This window comes from Ambystoma mexicanum, chromosome 13 (assembly GCF_040938575.1).
Source record: "Ambystoma mexicanum isolate Mex_15411 chromosome 13, UKY_AmexF1_1, whole genome shotgun sequence".
Taxonomy (NCBI): Eukaryota; Metazoa; Chordata; class Amphibia; order Caudata; family Ambystomatidae; genus Ambystoma; species Ambystoma mexicanum.
Window position 1 is genome coordinate 209,360,281 of NC_090938.1, and position 20,862 is coordinate 209,381,142.

The following is a 20,862-nucleotide window of genomic DNA, read 5'->3' on the forward strand; positions in this document are numbered from 1 at the left end:
ATCCATTGTTCGTATTGCAGGGATGTCGCTGAACCCCATAGTTTCACAATGTTCCTTTTTTATTAGTGCTGTAGTTGTCGACAAAAACTGTTTTTCGTATCTGGATAGATCTTCCTCACCTTCCATCCCAAGTAGCAGTACTTTCGGATCTCTGTGGATCTCTTTCCCCAGTACCCGTGTAAGTTCATCACAACATTGTTGCCAGTATTGTTGGATTTGATCACACTCCCACAGTATGTGGAAGAATGTGCCCTCTTCTTTTTTGCAACGTAGGCAGAGCGAGTCGGTAGCCCTTCCCCATCTGTGGAGTGCGACCCTGGGGTAATATATCCTGTGCAGGATTTTGAATTGTATAAGTCGAAGTCTGGCGGAGATTGCTATCTCACGTGGGTACATTAGGCTCGTTACCCAGTCTTCTGGTTGAATGGTCCCGATGTCCCGTTCCCATTTCGTTTTCAGGCTCAACAGTTCAGTGGTGGTGAAGGATGTTATGACAGTGTACATATTAGATGTTATTTTGGTGTCAATTCTTTCCTGAACTATGTTCCTCTCAAGGGGGGTGCTTTCTGGCATGTCCGCTAGGTTTGGGAGGTGGGGTCTTAGTGCGTGTCGCATTTGTGTATAGTGGTAGTGTTCTGTCATTGGAAGGTGGAAGTGGGTTGTTAAATGTTCAAAGGGCACCAGCCCACCGTCTGCAATTGCATCTATGACTGTGGTAATTCCTTGTTTTTTTTTTAAACTTTATTTTTGCATTTTAGTAAACATGTGTACCAACAAGCCCAAACAGTGGGCTGTTAACAAGCTGCCGATTGCCAACCTCACGCCCGCCCCCCACCCTCCGACAGTCCCATCACACAACAGGCAGTTAATGTATTTACATTTACACAGGAGAAGTCTGTGGTGGCTGATCAGTTGTCCCGGCTGGTGCTGTGCTAGAGAGGATATGATATGATATGATATGATAAGGCATTTGTAACGCGCCTATACACAAGTGGTACTAGATGTACGGGCCCCATATATCTGGGGGTCTTGCGTGGTGTGGAAGTGTCTTTATGAATTCTGTTTCCGTTTCTTGGCAGTATGTGATGTCCCTCTTCCAGTTCGCTAGGGTGGGGGGTGTGCCTCGTCCCCACGCCATGGCTACTCTTCTACGTGCCAAAACCAATAACATGCTTGCCAGTTTCCAGACGTGTGATTACATGGGTCTCGTTAGGCCGAGGAGCACCACCAGTGGTGAGTGTCCCACTCTCTCGCCGATTATTGCATCAGTTTCGTCAAGCACATCTGACCAGAATTTAGACACTGGCGGGCAACTCCACGCTAGGTGCAGGAAATCAGCGTCCGGGGACCCGCAACGGTCGCAAGATGCATTGGACCCAGGGTGGTGCCTGTTTCTCTTGTTAGGGGTATAACAGGTTTGATGCAGATAGTTAAAGTAGATTTATTTGAAGCGGGAATTAAGTGCCACTTTTTGAGTCTGTTGTAAGATATAACTCCAGTCTTCATCAAGAATGGGGGTTTGAAGCGTGGTTTCCCATCTTGTCTTTGTTTTGGGGTTCGAGGGAAGAGTGTCCGTGAGCAGGGTTTTGTAGATGGATGAGACTAGTTTGCCCTCGCCTTGTGCCTGAATGGTCCCATGCAGTAGTTGCCAGGTGGGAGGTTGTTGCGGGAATGTTGGGATGATGGCCTGCAAGGTGTATCGCACTCTGAAGTACAAAAAGATGTCAAGGGAGGACGTGCCACCCTTTTCCCTCGCCTGCTGGGGTGTTATGAAGGTGTCTTGTATAAAGAAGTCGCCAAGAGTTTTTATTTTGCACTTATCCGCCCAGATCAGGTACACTTTCTCGGCGGTGAGTGGGATCCCGGGAATGAATTTCGCGGGCAGAAGAGGAGAGTATCTAAGCTGAATTTTGTACTTTTGAGCTATTTTCCACCATATTGCGAAGGTGGACTGCACTATGTTCAGCGTCGTGTGTGGCACCGCTTAATTGCTGATAATCACGGCTCTCAGCAAGTTGGGCGAGGCTAGCGCCCGTTCGACCTGTACATGCGGTCTTACGAATTGGGGTTCGTACCAATGACTGAGAAACTGAGCTTGTGCCGCCCAGTAGTTCCGTTCTAGATCGGGTAGAGCTAAGCCACCCTTATTGACAGGAAGCACGAGGGATGAGTAAGCCACCCTTGCAGGTTTGCCCAACCATATGAGGTCCAGAACTAGGCTTCTCAGATTACCCAGGAAGCGCCGAGACAGCAGGAAGGGGATGTTGGTGAAAAGGTATATGAGTTTGGGTAAGATTACCATTTTTACCAATGAGGCTCACCCCCAGAGGGTGAGCAGTAGCGATTTCCACCTGTGTGCTTTCGTAGTTGTCTTTCAATATATCTTGGTGGTTTAGGGACACTCTAATTCCTAGATATTGGACGTGGGCTGTCTCCCACTGGAAGTTAAAATCGTCTTGGACTATTTTGGTTTTTGTGTTTAAGGGAAAGACGTTTGATTTTGATTGGTTAATTTTCAAGCCAGATACCAACCCAAACTTAATTATTTCTCGCATTATCGGATTAAGGTTTTCGCAGGGGTTTTGCATGAACAGGACTATGTCATCGGCATAGAGTGATATTATTAGCCGGTGAGGACCCATTTCAAGACCTCTCTAGATATGACGTTCCCTTAGGCCCGCTGCCAAGGGCTCCATCACAAGGGCGAATATCATGGCAGATAATGGGCATCCCTGCCTAGTGCCACGCTGGAGGTTGATATGTGCCGAGCGAGTCGGCCCGAGCGTGATTGCTGAAAGGGGCTGGTTATAGAGGAGTGAGACTAGCTTGATAAACTGTTTCCCAAGTCTGAGCTGCTGTTGCACGGCAAACATAAAGGGCCACTCAACAGAGTCGAATGCCTTTTCGGCATCCAGCAGCACCGCCACTGCCTGCTGATCGGGGTCAAGTGCTGCTAGAACCCCAAACATTCTGCGTATCCCGAATGTGGTGTTTCGGCCAGGCACAAATCCCGCTTGGTCGGCGAGTACCAGTGCAGGCATTAATGGGAGAAGCCTATTAGCGAGGATCTTGGCCAGGATTTTGTTGTCCAGATTAATTAATGTTATGGGGCGATAGGACTTACAATCTTCGGGGGGCTTGTCTTTTTTGTGTAGTAGGATTACGTTTGCTTCTCTTAGTGTCTGTGGGAGAATGCCGGATTCGATCGCTTCCTCGAAGACATTTAGCAGGAGAGGGGCAATGAGAGGGGCGAAGTGTTTATAAAACTCACCAGTTAGCCCATCTAGCCCTGGGGCTTTGGAAGGCGGTAGACTTTTGTTGGCTTCTTGGATCTCTTCCAGCGTTATGGGCGCATTCAGTGGCTCACGGAGTTCCCCCTCCACCCAGTAAAGTTCTGTGTCATTGAGGTAGTTCCGGATCGCATCAGAGTCTGCTGGGCCCCGGACGCTGTATAGGTCTTGGAAGAAAGTCCTGAACACCTCGACTATATCTTCTTCTTTGTGCAGCATATTTCCCTGAGGTGTCCGGATACTGTCCACCCTTGTCAGCCTCCTGTCTGCCGCTATAAGGCGAGCAAGAAGGGCTCCAGGCTTCTGGCCTTCGCTGTATTGTCTAATTCTGTGATTGTGCCCCAGAGATTTAATCTCCTGTTCAGCCAGTTTTCTAAAGTCCAGAAGTTCTTCTTTCAGCCTCGCCTGGATTTGGTCTGAATTGTGTGCGGCGTGCTGCTTTTCCAATTCCTTCAGGTGCGTTTCGCAGGTTTCTAGCTCGCGTCTGATAAGTTTCAGGATTCGGTTTTCCTTGGCTAGACAGACGCCTCTTACGTAGCATTTGAAAGATTCCCATAGCACTCCGGCAGAGTTGACGGTGCCTTGGTTAATGTCAAGAAAGGAGTTGATTTCATCGCTTAGCTCGGTGGCGAATGTCGGTTCGGCGAGGGATCTGGGTTTGAAGCGCCTTTGTGGAGGTCGTGGCCTGGTGGTCAGCCGGTGGCATTCGAGTGTTACCGTGGCGTGGTCTGAGAAGGTTTTGGGGAGTATTTGACATGCGCCCCATTGCCAGCTACTGTGAGCAGAGACTAAAAGATAGTCAATGCGAGAGTTCGTATTATGAACACTTGAGTGGTATGTGTAGTCTCTGGCTTCCCAATTCTGGGTCCTCCAAATGTCCGATAGGTCAAACGCTTTACAGATCTCCTGCACTTGTAGGCTGGCTTTGGACGGGTGAGCTGTTGTTAACTTTGATTTATTTTTCTGTGGGTCGAGATGGATATTCAGGTCTCCACCCCAGATTATGGTAGCGTTTCGCACTTGCGAGAGGCGGGATAGCACCCAGTCAAAGTTGTTTGCGCCGTCTGTGTTGGGGGCGTAGGAGTTGACGAACACCACCTCCTCTCCCTCCACCATGCCCCGAACCATAAGCGCCCTTCCCTCGTTGTCTCCATCTGTTTGGATCAGGCGAACCCCCAGTGAAGAGTGAAGAAGAATAGCGACTCCTCTGGCATAGGATGAGTATGAAGAGAAGTAGCGATGGCAACCCCATCTGCGGGCCCACAGGTGCTCATTTTGCGGCAAGATGTGGGTTTCCCGAATCATTGCCACCTCGACCTTGTGGCGTCTAAGTAATTGCAGGATCTTGCGTGTCTTAGCCGGGATGTTGCCCCCTCTAATGTTCCAGGTTGCTACTTTGAATGTACCAGTGATGATTTATATGTCACCGGAATGCAGCAAGACCGGAGTCGGAGTCCGGACACATGGGAGCGGCGTCAGGCGGGAGGGCTCGAGAGGGGCGGCGGCGGGGCTCTGGGTGAGGCCCGCGGTTAGGCGGTGGCGCTCTGAGCACGTTTCGAATGACAACAACAATCAAACAAATTTCCTTACACGGACAACCCCCAACTCGTCCGTTTGGAACCCCCCCAACTAGAACATAATGCGTGTTGTGCACGGGGCGCGGGTGGCCTTCCTAGGCATAGTCCCCAGCCTCCCGTTTGCGAAGGTTGTCCTGATGGCTTGATTCCTGCTTGCTTTGGGTCAGTAGCGCAGGTGTTTGTCACGGCGGGACTCTCTCTGCTCTTTCTCTGTTTGAGGCGCCGGGCGTTTGGTTTGCGGATTTACATCCCCGCCGGTCGAGGTATAGAGTGGCTTCTTCTGGGGAGTTGAAGAAGTGGGTATTTCCCTCTTAATCTGGTTGGCGCGTAGTCTGTGTTCACCTGGGTGAACGATCTCCTTTGGGCTTGGACAGACGGCGAAAAGTCCAGGTAAAACTGGATGTCGTCCCCGTCGAAGTGTAGTTTGCCCTTTTCCCTTGCCATTCTAAGGATGGAGTCCCTGTCCTTGTAGCTTAGAAGCTTGGCAATGATCGGGCGGGCAGGGGCTCCGGCGCCGGTCTTGTTGAAGGGATTCTGTGAGCTCTTTCCACTACGAACATTTGCAATAGGACTGTGGGACCAAAAAGCTCTGTGCATAATTTTTCGACGTGTTCTTCCATTCTGACTGGTAGTTGTCTTTCTCTGATTCCGACTATCCTGATATTATTTCATCTGGAGCGGCCTTCCAAGTCCTCGTTTTTGGCATGTTCTGTTTTCCTTTGCCCCTCTAGCGTGGAGACCCGGGAAGTGAGTGCTGCTGTGCCATCGTCCAGATCTGACACCCTCTGTTCGATGGAGTCGAGCCTGTCGCTGTGTTTGTCGAGCCGGTGTTGTAACAGGTCTACCTTGGACGAGAGCGAGTCTATCTTGCTGTCCAGACCGCCTATCCCAGCTTTGAATTCCATAAGGATTTCCCTGATGTCCGTATGTTGCTGCAATTCTGCCTCCGACTGGTTGTTCGGGGATTCAGGGCGGTGTTCCGGCCTAGGTGTTTTAGGCGCTGGGCCTGCATCAAAATTGAGTCGTTTCTGGGACTTGTCCGGCTCCCCCATCTTGAACTTGGCTACGGTGTCGGAGTGTCTGGTCAAGGCACGGGTGAGGTGCTCAGATTTGGCCGCTTGGTGCCGTGCGAGGGGCTGAGACCAAGGCGCACGGGGAGACGGTGTGGGTCAAAATGGCGGGGACGCCGCGCCCAACTCGCCTGTTTTGCTTGCTTCTGTGGGTCTCCTCGCACCTCCCGCTCCCCACCTGCAGGTGTCCCGCTCTGCCACCGTTTCAGTGCTGGCTGTGGGCGCCCCGACTCTGAGCGATTCCCCCGTGCTGCTTTCCACTGGAGGTGGCCGCGGCAGGTCCCGCGGATGGCTCTTGTCCATCTGCGAAGGATTTTGGGCAGGCGGGCGGGACTCCCGGGCCCCACGCAGGTCGTGGCAGTGCAGGCCACACTACGCAGCGAGTTTCTCACGGAAGGCAAGTCCGATTCACTCCGAATTTTCGACAGGGATGAGATGCTGTGCTAGGATATATTATTCTTGCAGATTTAGTAGTTTCGCCACAGGATTGGCGCGATTAAACAGGATTCATGTGGGAGGCAGCCGGGAGCTCAGAGGGGAGCGGCCATCTTGGTCGGCCCTCTAGCGCCCTCTGTAATTCCTTGGTTTACCCACTGATGCCATTGCGGGAGCTTGTTCAATTCAGGGAGGTTCTTGTTTCCCCATAGTGGTTGTAGAGGGGTGATTTTTGCGTTCCAGCCTGTGTTTGTGTGTCTCCTCCTAGATTCGCAAAATGTGGGAATGCATGGTTTGGAGGTTTCTGGGGTTCGTTGTCCGATAAAGATATTCAAGATGGGTACCTGTCAGGCATATGGGATGGTGGAGGCGAAAGAGGTGTTTAAAGCTGAAAAGAGCTTAGTATTGGTACCTGGACTGGAAAAACTACATTTCCCAGCAGTCCTTTGTCATATCGTAGTCCTTGCCGTGTGCGTTGACCAGCTGTCTGTAATTAACAACAGCTTATCAAGGGCCAACGGCGCACATTAGGTGTGGCTTATTGTTTCCACGAGGCAAAGCCATGCCGGAGGTTCGTGCGGTCCAGCGCACGCTTACAGCAGGATTCAGGAATCTTGGCAGCACATGGAGAACTATGCGGTCCTAGAAAGTATGCGCGGCTAAGCACATGAAGCAAGAAGACTTGCGCTACTTCATTAAAGCTCTGCTCTTCTCCCGGCGCGGACATTGCGAGCGGGGTCGCTCTCATTTCCATCAAGGCGTCATCGTTTCTCGTCTGGGACGGCTTGCGAGTCTCCCAGACGCTCAGATAAGTGCCCAATGCTTTAGTTGCTTGTCGTGAATTAACGTAGGGCAATGTTTGCAGGACTTCTTTGAACATATCATATGGGTCGAGCTCTTGATTAGACCAGGTCTGGGAATTACTGAATGTTTGACACTAAGGAGGCAATCAGCGGTCACGCTGTACAACATGCAGTTTATCATTAGGGGCCTGCTACCTCATTATATATATATGTGTTGGAGTTCATTCTATGTGGGTGTTGAAAATCACACCTTTTGTCCTACATGTTTTATGAGTGTTTATGTTGCTTTTGCTTGCCCAAAAGGGGCCATGTGTCATGTTCTTCATGTTGGGCAGTCATAGCCCCTGAGTTTGTTTCATTCATGCTTGCTTATATGTATTCCATGTCCTAGTTATAACTACATGTGCCTGTATCAAGAGGCTATTAGAGAGAACAATTACACTATCTAAGGTCCTTATTCAGCCTGTATTAAGGGGGCATATTGGTGATCTATGTGTGTGTTATGTTTCATGGTTTATCATATTAGACAGTGTAGGATTTTCCCCTGTTACTTCCCCCATCCTATCCACTGTAGGTTTTTTCCTAACCCTCTATCTGGTTTTCCTTAATCTACCCATCCCCGTCCACAACCTCTCCCTAACCCTCTTCCCCCCATTGGCTGCCACGTGGTATCCTGTGTTTTTGAATATTAGGTATCTGTGCCAACCACGGGTGGAGGGTCGACTTCATTTGGCTTCTGGGGTTCGGGGGAGAGTGTCGATACTTTCCTCCCCTATGGTGTTTTTGACATAATAAGCCACCCCCAAATTGGGATACTTACAACCTCCCGAGCCAAATGGAGGCGACCGCTCCGGCGTTGGCAGATGTGCTCAAGGCACTTCAGGATATTCAGGTAGAGTTAGTACAAGCAAAACAGGACTCGGATACGTTAAGGGCCCAGGTACAGGGTCTGGTAGCTCAGCGGACACCGTTGGAAGGAGCCAATGTGGCTAGGGGGTCCCAGAGTCAGAATCCCACGGTTATTGTTCAACCCTACAGTAGTGTCCCGTTAGCAGCACCAGAAGTTTTGCTGGTGATCCTAGAAAGTATATGACATTCCTGCCCCAATGCCGTCTTCATTTTTTGAGTAAACCTACTGCGTTCGAATCTATTCAGGCTAGGACGGCATTTGTAATTATCTGACAGGAGATGCGGCTGCATGGGCAATGCCGTTGGTACAGAAGGATGATCCCTTATTATACAATTGGGATGGTTTTTTAGGAGAATTTGGCAGGCTATTTGATCGCAGAGAGGTATCATTATCTCAAGACAAGGAACTGTTGGGATTAAGACAGGGAGGTCGGGATTTAGTCACATATGTTACCCAGTTTAACAGGTTAGTCATTGAGACCGAGTGGCCGGTGGCAAAACAGACGGTGTTATTCTATCAGGGATTACGTGAGGAGCTGAAGGATGCCATTGCTCAAGTGGAACCACAACCCACCACTTGCACGGCTTTGATTGATTTAGCTCTTAGATTGGATCATCGCATGAATGAAAGGAAAGGTGATAAAAAGAAACCGGAAATGGGCCCTTTTGTGCGATTAGACAGAAGTAGAGGAGGAAGGATAAGTGAAGTGGAACCAATGCAGATTGGTAGTGTAAAAGGACCCTTGTCAGCAGCAGAGAAAGAACAACGAAAGGTGAATAAACTCTGTCTTTATTGTGGGCAAGCAGGACATTTCATACGTACATGTCCCAATACTCCACAGAAAAGTGGGAACAGTGTGAAAATTACCAAGGAAGCAGGAAAAGAGATGGGCCGGCCTTAAGGGGAACACAGGTGACAGGCCCCATGGAGATCAAGTTCCCCAGATGGGTTGCAAACACAGTGGGGGGTAAGACTTCCCACTTATATATATTGGTGACATTATGTTTTGCTCTAGACAAAACAGGAGGTTCTGGCTATGGTGGATTCAGGGGCTACTGGTAATTTCGGGGATATTACTTTGGCTGAACAGTTAGGATTGCCTCTGTGTGACAAAAGCAAGGCGGAAGGAGTACAGTCAGTGGATGGGTCTCCTTTGGTATCGGGCCTTATAAGGAAGCAGACAGCAACATTGGAAATTATTTGTGGACAGGGGCATAGGGAGGAAATTTCGTTTGATTTGATAGCAGCCCCTCAATTTGGATTAATTTTGGGAATACCCTGGTTGGTGCGTCATAACCCCAGAATAGATTGGGTAAGGTGGACAGTGAGGTTTGAGGAGGAGCAATGTCAAGAGCATATCTTTTCGGACACAGAACCAGTGACATGGTTAGTTGAAAAGAGATCCGAAGATCAAATTGTGGGAGCAGTGTCGGAGGAAATTCCTAAATCATACAGAGAGTTTAGTGAGGTGTTTGACAAGAGACTGGCTGAGCAATTACCTCCGCATAGACCGTATGATTGTGTAATAGAGTTGGAGGAAGGAGCGAAATTACCTTGCAGCAGAATTTATGCCCTTACAGAAAAGGAAAATCAGTATTTCAGAGAATATTTAGATGAAATGTTGTCCAAGGGATTCATTAGGCATTCCACCTCTCCGGTCTCCTCACCTTTATTTTTTGTTCCCAAAAAAGAAGGAACTTTACGTACTTGTATTGAATACCAAGCTTTAAATAAGGTAACTATCAAGAATAGATTTCCCTTGCCATTGATTTCAGTTTTGTTGGACCAAGTGAGGTCCATTAAGGTTTACACTAAGTTGGATTTTAGAGGAGCTTATCATTTGATACGGGTAAGGAGGAGGATGAGTGGAAGACGGCTTTTAGAACTAAGTTTGGTTTGTTTGAATACCTTGTAATGCCTTTTGGTTTATGTAATGCCCCTGCTGCCTTTCAGTTCTTTATGCAAGAAGTTTTACAGGAATTCATTGATGTTTTTGTTATTGTTTTTATAGACGATATCTTGATTTATTCTGAATCCCCAGAGCAGCATGTGCGACATGTAAAAACAGTATTGCGGCGGCGTGGCTTAGCGGTGAGACGCGCTGCTGAGGAGCTCCGGAGCGATCCTGACAAAATAAATTGGTTCCAGAAGACCGCCAAAGTCTCCCCACAGAGACAGGAACACCTGCAGCCCACCTGCCGAAGCCCCCGGAGGAAACCGGGCGGTGGAAAAGGAGATAGACTACCGGAGGGGAATCGTCCTGCGAAATCAAAATGGCGGACGCGCGAGCTGTTGGAGGACCCCGGCCGCGTAATACAGAATGAACTGGTGAATCCACGAGAGAGGGACACATCACGCGCATAACAAAGAAACCAGTGCAGGGTAGACCCGAGCCTAAGTCAACCCCGAGTCAACCCCACGACGTGGAGATCGGCGCGGCTGGTGGAAGTGGGACGTGGAAGCGGGAAGGCCCCTGACACGGTGAGGTGACATACGCAGCAGGCACGGGAACGCCCGAGCCCGAAGCGACGCCCGCAACGAGGGCCTAACGAATACACCCGCCGGAAGAGTGCAATAATCCCAATATAAGGAGAGACCCGTAAACACCAGGAGCAGGGCGGCGGAAGAAGCAGGGGCTACAGCACGAAGAGCGCAGCCAAGACTGGTACTGGCGATGCAGGCAGAGGGCGGCTCCTCCGCGATACCGAACAAGAAAGCAGAGGGGAAAACCAAGCAAGTAAGCATGGAGACTTTTACGACGGTGTCCGAACACAAACTGTCGCCGTCAGCGGACAAAGCAGCAGCCGCGGATGACACGTCGCGCCCGGTGAAACCCGCCAACGAAGGCACGATACTGGAAGCAATCGCCTCCATGAAAGAATCGCTCGAAAAAACAAAATGGACACAGCAATCGGGGCCCTGGAAGCATCTCTAGAAAATAAACTGGATACAGTAATGGTAGATGTGGGCCTTCTCCGCCAGGACGCGAGGAACCTAACAGAAAGAGTGACAGCGACGGAACAGCAGGTGCAGCAAAATATGGCGGGGGTTGCGGTAACGCAGACATAGATGTCGGAGGTACTACAGAGAATTAAGGTACTAGAAAGGAGAGCAGAAGACGCAGAGGGGAGAGCGCGGAGGAACAATATCCGCATAACTGGAATTACGGAAGGTGAGGAGGGCAAAGACCCCACTGAATACGTCGAGAACATGCTCCTCCAGGAGGTCGGAGTAGGTGCACTATCCCAGGGCTTTGTGGTAGAAAGGGCACACAGAGCCCTGACTGGAAGACCCCAAACGGGTGCCCCCCCGAGAGCGATGATTGCTAGGATCATGAACTACAAAGACAGGGAGAAAATACTAGCGTTCTCAAGGAGGGGCGGGGGATCATCAGGAACTCCTCCAAGATCACAATGTATCCGGACTATACAGCCATGGTACAGAGGCAACGGGCACAGTTCGGCCCAACAAAAGAACGCCTCAGGACCGCGGGGGTGAGATACATGCTCCTGTTCCCCGCTAAACTCAAGGTGATACACCAAGGCAAAACATGTTTTTTCGACTCCACTGAAGAGGCCCACAGTTGGATGGCCTCACAAGGCTTCCCCCAGCTGAGGCAGAGAAACGCTAACAATCCTGGAAATAGACCCCGATGAGAAGTAACAAAGGCAACCTGGAACAAGAAAATAAGCATTATGTAAGTTAAAAGAAGCTAGCGGTAAGCATGGAGGAGCAATCGGCCCCACTTTAGCTGCATTGGCTGAGAGAAGCGGCGCCCCGGTGAAGAATGAACAATCAGTTGGGATGTAAGTTTTAAGGCATCACGCTGCGGCGAGTCTGCGCCCATCACAGGAGCATGGCGAGAGAAGCGGCGGAGCCCGAGCAGGGGGAGGGTGGCTGGGCATTAGTTTTCCAGTTTTTGTTGAAGTTATGGACGTTGAATGGAGCGAATGGGCAGTACAAGGCACAAACTACGGAAGGACTATTGTAAAGAACACTGAAATAATACAGACAATAAGCGACCGGAGCAACATGGGACAGGACCCATGTGACAGCAGCAGCCGCTGCATCAAGAGACATAGATCCAAGACCAAGACATCGAGGGAGATGGGCACGCGGAGAATAAAGCGCAGGGTGCAAGCACATGGCAGTGGGACAATGAAGCCAAGCAAACAAAGGAGATCATGGGACCGGATGAACTGACGATAGCCACCTGGAATGTGAGAGGACTCAATGCGTATGTCAAGAGACTTAGGGTTTATGCCTGGCTAAACCGGATGAAAATCAAGATAGCGATGTTACAGGAGACACACCTCACAAGAGACAGGCAGGCCAAGGCGGACAAGAAATGGGGAGGAAAGATTTACAGTGCCACATATTCAAGTTACGCATGAGGTGTACTAATATGGATTGCCCCGGGGGTCCCGTTCCAGCTACTCAAGCAGGAGACCGACACAGAGGGACGGCTGGTATTGGTGCATGGCATGTTAGAAAACAAGGAGGTATGCCTGGTCAACACCTACGCACCGAATACTGATACAACGGACTTCTTCAGAAAGCTAGCGCCCAAGTTAGCACAATATAGGGAGGCGACGTTCATCCGGGCCGGCGACTTCAACTGCACCTTGAATCCCCTCCTCGACAGATCTGATAATAAATACAAGAAGCCAGCGCCTCCAGCCAAAGAACTGTGTAGGATTCTGGAGCAGCTACAGCTAGCAGACGTATGGAGGCAGGTACATGGGGAGGGGAGGGGTTATACACACTACAGCGCACCACATGGAACATTCACATGTATAGACTATATATTCGCGGGCAGGGAATCACTACAAGATATCACGGGAATCACCATTAAAGCACGCACACTCTCTGATCATGCCCCAGTAGTAGTGACATGGGCACACATCAAAAGGAAAGCCCCTATCCCAACGTGGTGACTTCGAGCAGAGGCCCTGAGGGAGGGTGAGTTTGAGGAACACCTCCATGAGATGATCGATGATTATTTTGAGCAAAACGAGGGCAGTGTGGAAAGTGGCGCTGTATTATGGGACGCATTCAAGGTGGTAATAAGGGGAGCAGCAATAGGCAAAACAGGAGGACTGACGGGGGCGGCCATGAGGGAATTGAATGAACTCGAGAGGGTGATCGAATTGAGAGAACAACGAGCAGGACTAGAGGGGGAGGAACCTGGAGAGCTGATAGAGCTGCGGACTAAATGTATGTTGCTCTGGGAAAAACTAGGGAGGCTAAACTATGGGAGGTACCTACAGCGGTTACACGCGGAAGGGGATAAACCTAGCAGGCTCCTGGCCTGGCTTACCAGACAAGAGAATAAAAAAGATCCCATAACGGTGTTAGAAGATCACACCGGGACAGAGATCAGGGACCAAGGGCACATTAACGCAATGTTTGCGCGTTTTTATGAGCAACTGTACGCCCCGAATCCGGAAATAGACCCGGAGGACATCACAGATGCACTGGTAGAAATAGGGTTGCCGAGGCTAGAGGAGGAACAGGCCCAGCTGCTGGATGCACCCCTCACGGTGGAAGAAATAGAGATGGTGATCGCAGAGCTTCCCATCGGCAAAACCCCGGGCCCGGATGGGCTTCCCGGGGAATTCTACAAGACGTACAAGAGTGCCATTGCCCCGAAACTGCTTGAGACATTTCAAGACGCATATGAGACCATGTGTCTCCCGACAAGCCTGTCGGAATCCATAATTGTCCCGATCCTCAAACCAGGGAAGCCCCCCAGGAAATGCGCCTCCTTTTATTTTTTTTTTTAATATTTGTTTATTAATTTTTACGTTTACAACCAGCAGGGCCGAGAACTGGCCTCATACAACAACTTTTAGAACGCTCCCCCTTCTGTCAATACCCCCCCAATCCAACTATCAAGACCGTTACAAGCTGCACCGCAAGGTCCTTATATTGTTTCATACTGAAGTGTTCGTGTTGTCACTCGAGGAGTCCATCATCTTGGGGGTGAATAGCGTCACTGTGAGTTCCACCCTTTGGAGTAGGTCATCAGAGGTGTCCAGTCTCTGTTGGTTTCGAGCGCTCTCCCAGACCCCCGTTTCAGCCTGTGTCCATCTCCGAAGGTCTTCCCACCATGTGGCTAAGCACGGGGCTTGAGGGCGTTTCCAACACATGGCGATGCATCGTTTTGCGAGTAAGTACATTAGATATTTCAGCCTGTTCAGTGGCTTATTTTTCCGATTCTTGGGGTATCTTCCCAGAATGCATGCTGTGGGCGTATGCACCTCCAGGGTGACGTCAGCCTCAGCTACTTTGGTTTCGATTTGTGTCCAGAAGGTTTGTATTGCAGGGCACCCCCAGAACATATGGGTCATGTCTGCGCTGGGTTCGCCACACTTGGGGCATCCCGTGACGTTGGCTCCGTTGAATCTAGAAATAATTGCCGGGGTGAGGTATGCTCTGTTCGTAATGTAGAACTGTATAAAATGAAACCTGGCGTTTCTGGATACTTTTTTGTGGTATCTAGCAATGGTTTCCCATTCAGCGTCTTCAAATTGCTGTCCAAGTTCTGTTTCCCACTGTGCCCTGCACTTGAGGCTGTGCTGAGTAGTGCCGTCTAGCAGTGTTTCGTAAACACTGGAGGTCTCATGGCCCCCTTCCTTTTTACTATTGCATTATGTAGTAGGAATTGACCTGTGTGTATTCCTGAGATTTCCTGTAGTTCAGCAAAGGTCAAGATGCCTTGAACATCCACTAGATCCCCAAGGGTGGCAACGCCACATAGCTCCCATGTGTCTCTTATTATTTTCCGACTCCCCGGTCTGTTTGCCATGATTGCGGCTATCGGGATCTATGGGGAGTAGGGGTCTTTGAGGGCCAATGCTTTGCTGGCTCTATTCCAAGTCTGAGTTCCGAGTTGGACTAAGTATGGGTATCGCTGTTTATGGCGTAATTCGGTCCACAGCAGGTCCCTTAGCAGCGATTGGGCGATACCTGGTTGCAGCAGGCGGGTGTCTGTGGTAGCGCCATCCGCCATCCACTGTATCACATTTTTCAGCTGCCCAGCCAAATAGTAAAGTTCGAAGTTGGGGACCTTCAGGCCACCTCTATCATAGGGTCTTTGCATCTTGTCCAGGGCTACTATGTGTCTTCCTTCTTGCCACAGGAATTTCCTGCAGAGCGTATTTAAGTCATTGAAAAATTGATGTGGAATGTTGTATGGCACATTGGTAAAATGGTAAAGCAGCCTGGGTAATGCTACCATCTTGAGCAGTCCCACTCTGCCAGCCACCGAAAGTGGCAGCTTGCCCCAAAAGTTCATAGATTTCGCTAGGCCTTCCTTTGCCCTGACTGTGTTAAGGATGTGCTCCGTCTTGGGGTCCCTATGGATCATGATGCCCAGGTATTTGAAGGAGGTGGGTTCCCATTTCAATTCTAGTTTGGGGAGCTCGTTGGCTTCTAGCCCACTCAGGGTCGCCAGGGGGAACAAGCAGGATTTGCTATGGTTGATGTGGATGCCAGTGACTCTATGGAACCCCTCTAAAGTCTCTAAGATGTATGGCAGTGTATGTTCAGGGTTCTTCAGATAAAGGAGCATGTCATCTGCATACATAGAAAGCAAATGGGATACCCCATCTATCTCGATGCCTACGTCTTCATATTCCTGTCTCAGGTATGCTGCGACAGGTTCAATGGCGATAATGTACAGCATGGGGGATAGGGGGCAGCCCTGTCTAGTGCCTCGGGATAGCCTCCATTTATCCGAAAAAATGTTGTTGGTACGCACTCTAGCTGTTGGGTTGGTGTAAATGAGTGTAACCCATTTGATAAAGCTAGGCCCTATTCCCATTTTGGATAAGGTAGCCAGAAGCCACCTCCAGTGGACCGAGTCAAACGCTTTGGAGGCGTCTAGGGACGCCACTGCACATTTCTCGTGTCTACCTTCGGTGCTGTAGATGACGTGGTGGAGTTTGCGTAAGTTTTCAGTGATAGTTCTGCCTGGTACGTACCCTGTTTGGTCTTGGTGTATTAGGATCGGGATGGCCCTGCGCAACCTTGTGGCCAGTATAGCCGTCAGAATCTTGCTATCTGCGTTTAATAGGGACAGGGGCCTGTATGATCCACAGTCTGTGGCGTCCTTATTAGGCTTCAGCAACGGTATGATAGTTGCTTCTCGCATGGTGTCTGGGAGGTGGCCTACCTCGTACGCCTCATTGAACACCTGGGACAATAGCAGGGCCAGTGTATCTTTGTAGGTCTTATAAAACTCTCCTGGGAGTCCGTCTGGTCCCGGTGCTTTCCCGGAGAGCAGCGATCTGATGACAGTCGCCACTTCCTCGGGGGTGATGGGGCCTTCCAGGGACTCTGCCATTTGGTCCTCGAGGTATGGTAGCCTTATGATATCTAACACGTCCTCTATTGCCATGTCGGTGGGCGGTGAGGAGTCAGTATAGAGATCCTGGTAGTATTCTGCAAAAGTGCGGTTAATGTCCACCTGTGAGTATACATCTAGGCCTTCCGCATCTCGGATGTGGCAGATGGGTTGTCTAGGGGCTTCACGTTTATACAGCCACGCCAGCAACTTCCCGGGTTTGTCACCTTGGGCATGGCTTCTTTCAATGTGTTTAGCATAACTAAGCTTCCCAAGCGCCTCCCAGTGCTGCAGGCAGGCCCTCTTTAGTTCGATAGTTCTACTTATATGGGTGGGATCCGATGAGGCTGCAGCCTCCAAGTGTTGTAGCTCGTCTTCTGCCCTCGTCAGCTGGGCAGTGATGGATTTTTGGGCGCCCCCTGCGGCAGCTATCATATCCCCTCTGATCACTACTTTGTACGCCTCCCACGCAGTGCTGATATGCTGGACACTGTCAATATTTATCTGCCAGTAGGCAGATGTGCATTGTCTTATTTGTTCGCAAAACGCCTTGTCTAGTAGGGCTTCACTCCGGAGCCTCCATGTGGGTATAGGAGGTCTGGGTGCAGTTAAGGACCATGTGGTTATTAGGGGGGAGTGGTCCGACAGCACTCTAGCCAAGTATTGAGTGTCTTCGAACGCGTTCAAGTGGTCGTCGCTTACTAGCATGCTATCTATTCTGGTATGCACTGCATGTGGTGGTGAATAGAAGGAGTATACTCTACTCTCAGGGTGTTGTGCTCTCCAGAGGTCGCATAGGGCATATTTTTTGTGTAAGGGCCTTTAATATTTTCGCAGGCGGGGAGGGCTGGGAGTGTTTGCTGTCTGATCTATCCACGCATGGATCTAGAGTACAATTGTGATCTCCTCCCCATATGAACGTACCATTCCGGCTTGGGCTCAGTCGGGTGTACAATGATCGAAAAAAGACTGTAGCGTCATGGTTGGGGGTGTACGTGTTGACCAGGCGTAGTTCCTTACCCTCTATAGTGCATCGTATCTGGACCATTCTACCCTCATCATCAACGTCAGTGTGTATCACTTTAATGGGAATGGTAGGGGCTATCCATATGAGCACCCCTCTGGCATAGCTAGAGTATGTGGTACCTATCAAGGTCCCTCTCCACACCCTGGCCATCGCTGCTAATTTTCGTGTGTTCAAGTGGGTCTCTTGTAATAGGGCAATGCCGATCTTGTGGCGTTTAAGGAAGGTGTGGACTCGGTGTTGCTTGACATAACTGTTCAACCCTCTAACATTCCATGTCATTACCTTGATCACATTAGCCATGAGTGTGGTGTGGGTAAAAGTTCCTAGGTGGGCTGCACAGCGGCGCCAGGCTCCTGATCCGGTAGCCAGCCGTGTGGCGAGTGAGTCTGGTCGGATCTATTAGTGGTTTGCGGTGTATACATTGGTCTTGATCTTCTTCATTCCCATAAACACTAACCTTGAACTGAACTCGTAACATAACACGTCTAGCGGGGTATCCCCCGTTCTGACATTCCCGTTTCTGCTCCATGGGACTAAGTCCCTTGGTGCCCTATGGGCGGGTAATTACCCAAAAAAAAAGATAGTCCTAGGGCGGGTGTGGCTTCACTCCTGATGTACAAATGTAAGGTATTCTGTAGTTGGCGTGGCTCCGGTTGCATCTGGGTTACCGCATATTGTCCAGTAGTTTTGACTGATTGGTAAAGGCTGCCTGGGGGTGGTGTAAGCGAGCCCCTATGGCTCGGGCGGTTTTGGCTTGCGCTGTTTTGGTTCCCAATCGGGGATCTGCGCTCTGTCCATCCACTCGGTCACTTCAGCAGGAGTTTCAAATAGATGTGCTTTGTTATTGTGTAGAACCTTTAATCTCGCTGGGTATAGAAGTGTTTTTTAGTCTGGCTTTGGTGTGGTTAAACATGGCCCTGCTTCTTTGGACCTGCAGGGTGTAGTCGGGATAAATGGCGATCTTAGCGGAGTCTCTTTGTATGGAGCCGCCCAGCCTAGAGAAGGTTAGGATTGCTTCTCTGTCCTTGTAATTCAATACTTTTGCTATGATGGGCCTGGGTGGATTTCCAGGGGGCGGTCGTCTGGCCAGGGATCGGTGGGCTCTTTCAATAGTAAAACCTTGTGATAGCTTCCCCGCGCCAATTACTTGTATGAGTTGGTCTTCGACGTAGTTCGTGGGGTCATTGCCTTCGATTCCCTCGGGCAGGCCGATGATTCTTATATTACTTCTGCGGGCCCTTCTTTCGGCCTCCTCGGCTCTATCCTCAAGGTTCTTTACCTTCTGTGCTAGGACATCCACTTCTTTTGTGAGCTTCGCTTTTGACTCAGAGTGTTCTCTGATTTGGGTCTCTAGGGTGTCTGTCCTATTGGCGATGGCATGCACATCCTGCCGCAGCAGATTCAGGTCTATGGCTACAGCATCTATCTTGTGTTCCATGGTTTTCTGGAGCGTCTTGATGGCCTCCAGAAGTTGTGAGTTAGCTGGTTCGGGTGCTTCTGCATTAAGTGCCTCGCTGCTGACGTCTCCGCTAGCGTGGGTGGCATCCCTCCCAGGAGCGCTCGTGGCGGTAAAGGTTTCCATGGTGGTCTGCTTGTGCTTGCTTCTAGCGTTTTTGGCTGACATTGCTACAGTGGTGGCAATCTACCGTGGCCCTTAAAGTCCCCTTGTGTTGATAGGGGCGGTGTGTCTCTTGTGGGTGCAGTGTTGAGTGGATCGCGGTCCAATGTGGTCCAGATGCATTGTCCACACACCCCTGGGGCCATCCAGGGCAGGTTGGGTTAATCCAGGGCGGAGGGCGCCAAGGTCCTGCAGGGAGGACTTTCTGCAGGTGTGTTTTTTAGCGCCGCTCAGAAGTTGTGGCCGACTTATTGAGCTGTATGCTTGTATCCAAGTTGCAGAGTGTCCCTGCGCCCCGTTAAGCTCCGGGTGCGAGGGGGAAATTCGATTGAAATGGGTCCATTTGGCAGGGCACTGAGGGGCTTGTCGCCTCTTGTGTGAAGCGTAGGGGCTGTTATGGTTGCTGGGCCCTACCCTGCTGGTCGCTCCCACCCTGGTCGCAGGCCTCAGGAGCGGTGTAGGCCCTCCGGGTTGACTCGGCGGGTTGCTTTTGGTTCTGGGTGCCGACTGTGGAGGCCCCAGCAGGTGCCCCGAGCCTCGTAGCGCTGGAGTGAGTGTGGCTCTCCACCTGGCGCAGTGCGCCGCCACCGGGCGTGGGCGAGTCCGGCCTGGGAGGGTACTGGGGGTCAGAGCGCTGTGTCAACACATTGGAATGATGGTGACCCCCGAGCCCTCGCCCCTGGCTCCTTACCGCCTGATTTCTGGCTGGCCCGCCCGCTCCTCCACGTTCTCAATCGGGGGTCCGGGCCGCCCCAGCGCTTGTTGCTTCGGTCGAGGCTGGCTTCGGCAGTCGCTGCAGTCTGACGCATCTCACAGGGCTGCGGCGCGCACCCCAGTGCCGGCACGGCCCTCGGCCAGAGAGTGTGCGCGTCTGTTTGGCTTGTGCTCCACGAGGGCAGCGCTGCTCAATTGTCCGTCGGTGGGGTGATGGGCGCAGAGGTTTTGGTGGCGCCTTCCGTCTCCTTGGCTCTCGGTCTCACTGGGGGGGCTTGCAGGAACTCCCGCCCAGGGCTGCAGCCCCCGCAGGGGGAGCTGCGCAGCACTGTCAAGGTAAGCCGGGTCGGCGCCGGGCCCCTTCTGTCTGCGGTTGTCCCCGGCCCTCCCACCTTCGCCGACTCGGGGCACCACGGCGCAGGACACAGCCTTCGTCCGCGCGAGTTGCTTTCTACCGCCCGGATCATATAGCACCCGGCTCTCTCAGCTGTGGCAGGGCGCTTCAGGTCTCAGCTGTCCCTCGTCGTCGCTGTTCAGCCTACAACGAGGAGACGGGTCTCGCGGCGGCCGCCATTTTCTGGATGTAGTGTTTTCCTTGTCCACGTCGTGGTGGCCGAGCGGGCGGACAAAGCTACTCCAAACTTAAGCTTCGGGTGCCCCAGGCAATCATTGTCGGTTGAGGCGAATTTCAGTCGTTTGGATGCTTAAGGGCTAAAGTTAGCAGCGGATCACTAGGCATATCATACGGAGCTGCTGGAAACACGGCTTTCCTACATGGCGGTTAGCCATGCCCCCGAAATGCGCCTCCTATAGGCCAATATCCCTTATTAATCAGGATGACAAAATACTAACGGCAGTCCTAGCCAACCGGTTAAAACAGGTAATACCCACGCTGATCCACCTGGACCAAACGGGCTACGTTCGGGGAAGGAACACGTCCTGGAACCTCCGATGACTTCACCATGTGATAGATGAGACAAATCGACTGCAAGACGAGAGTGTAATAGTGTCTTTGGACGCTGTCAAAGCTTTCGATTCTGTGCGTTGGGAATGGCTGATGGGTGCACT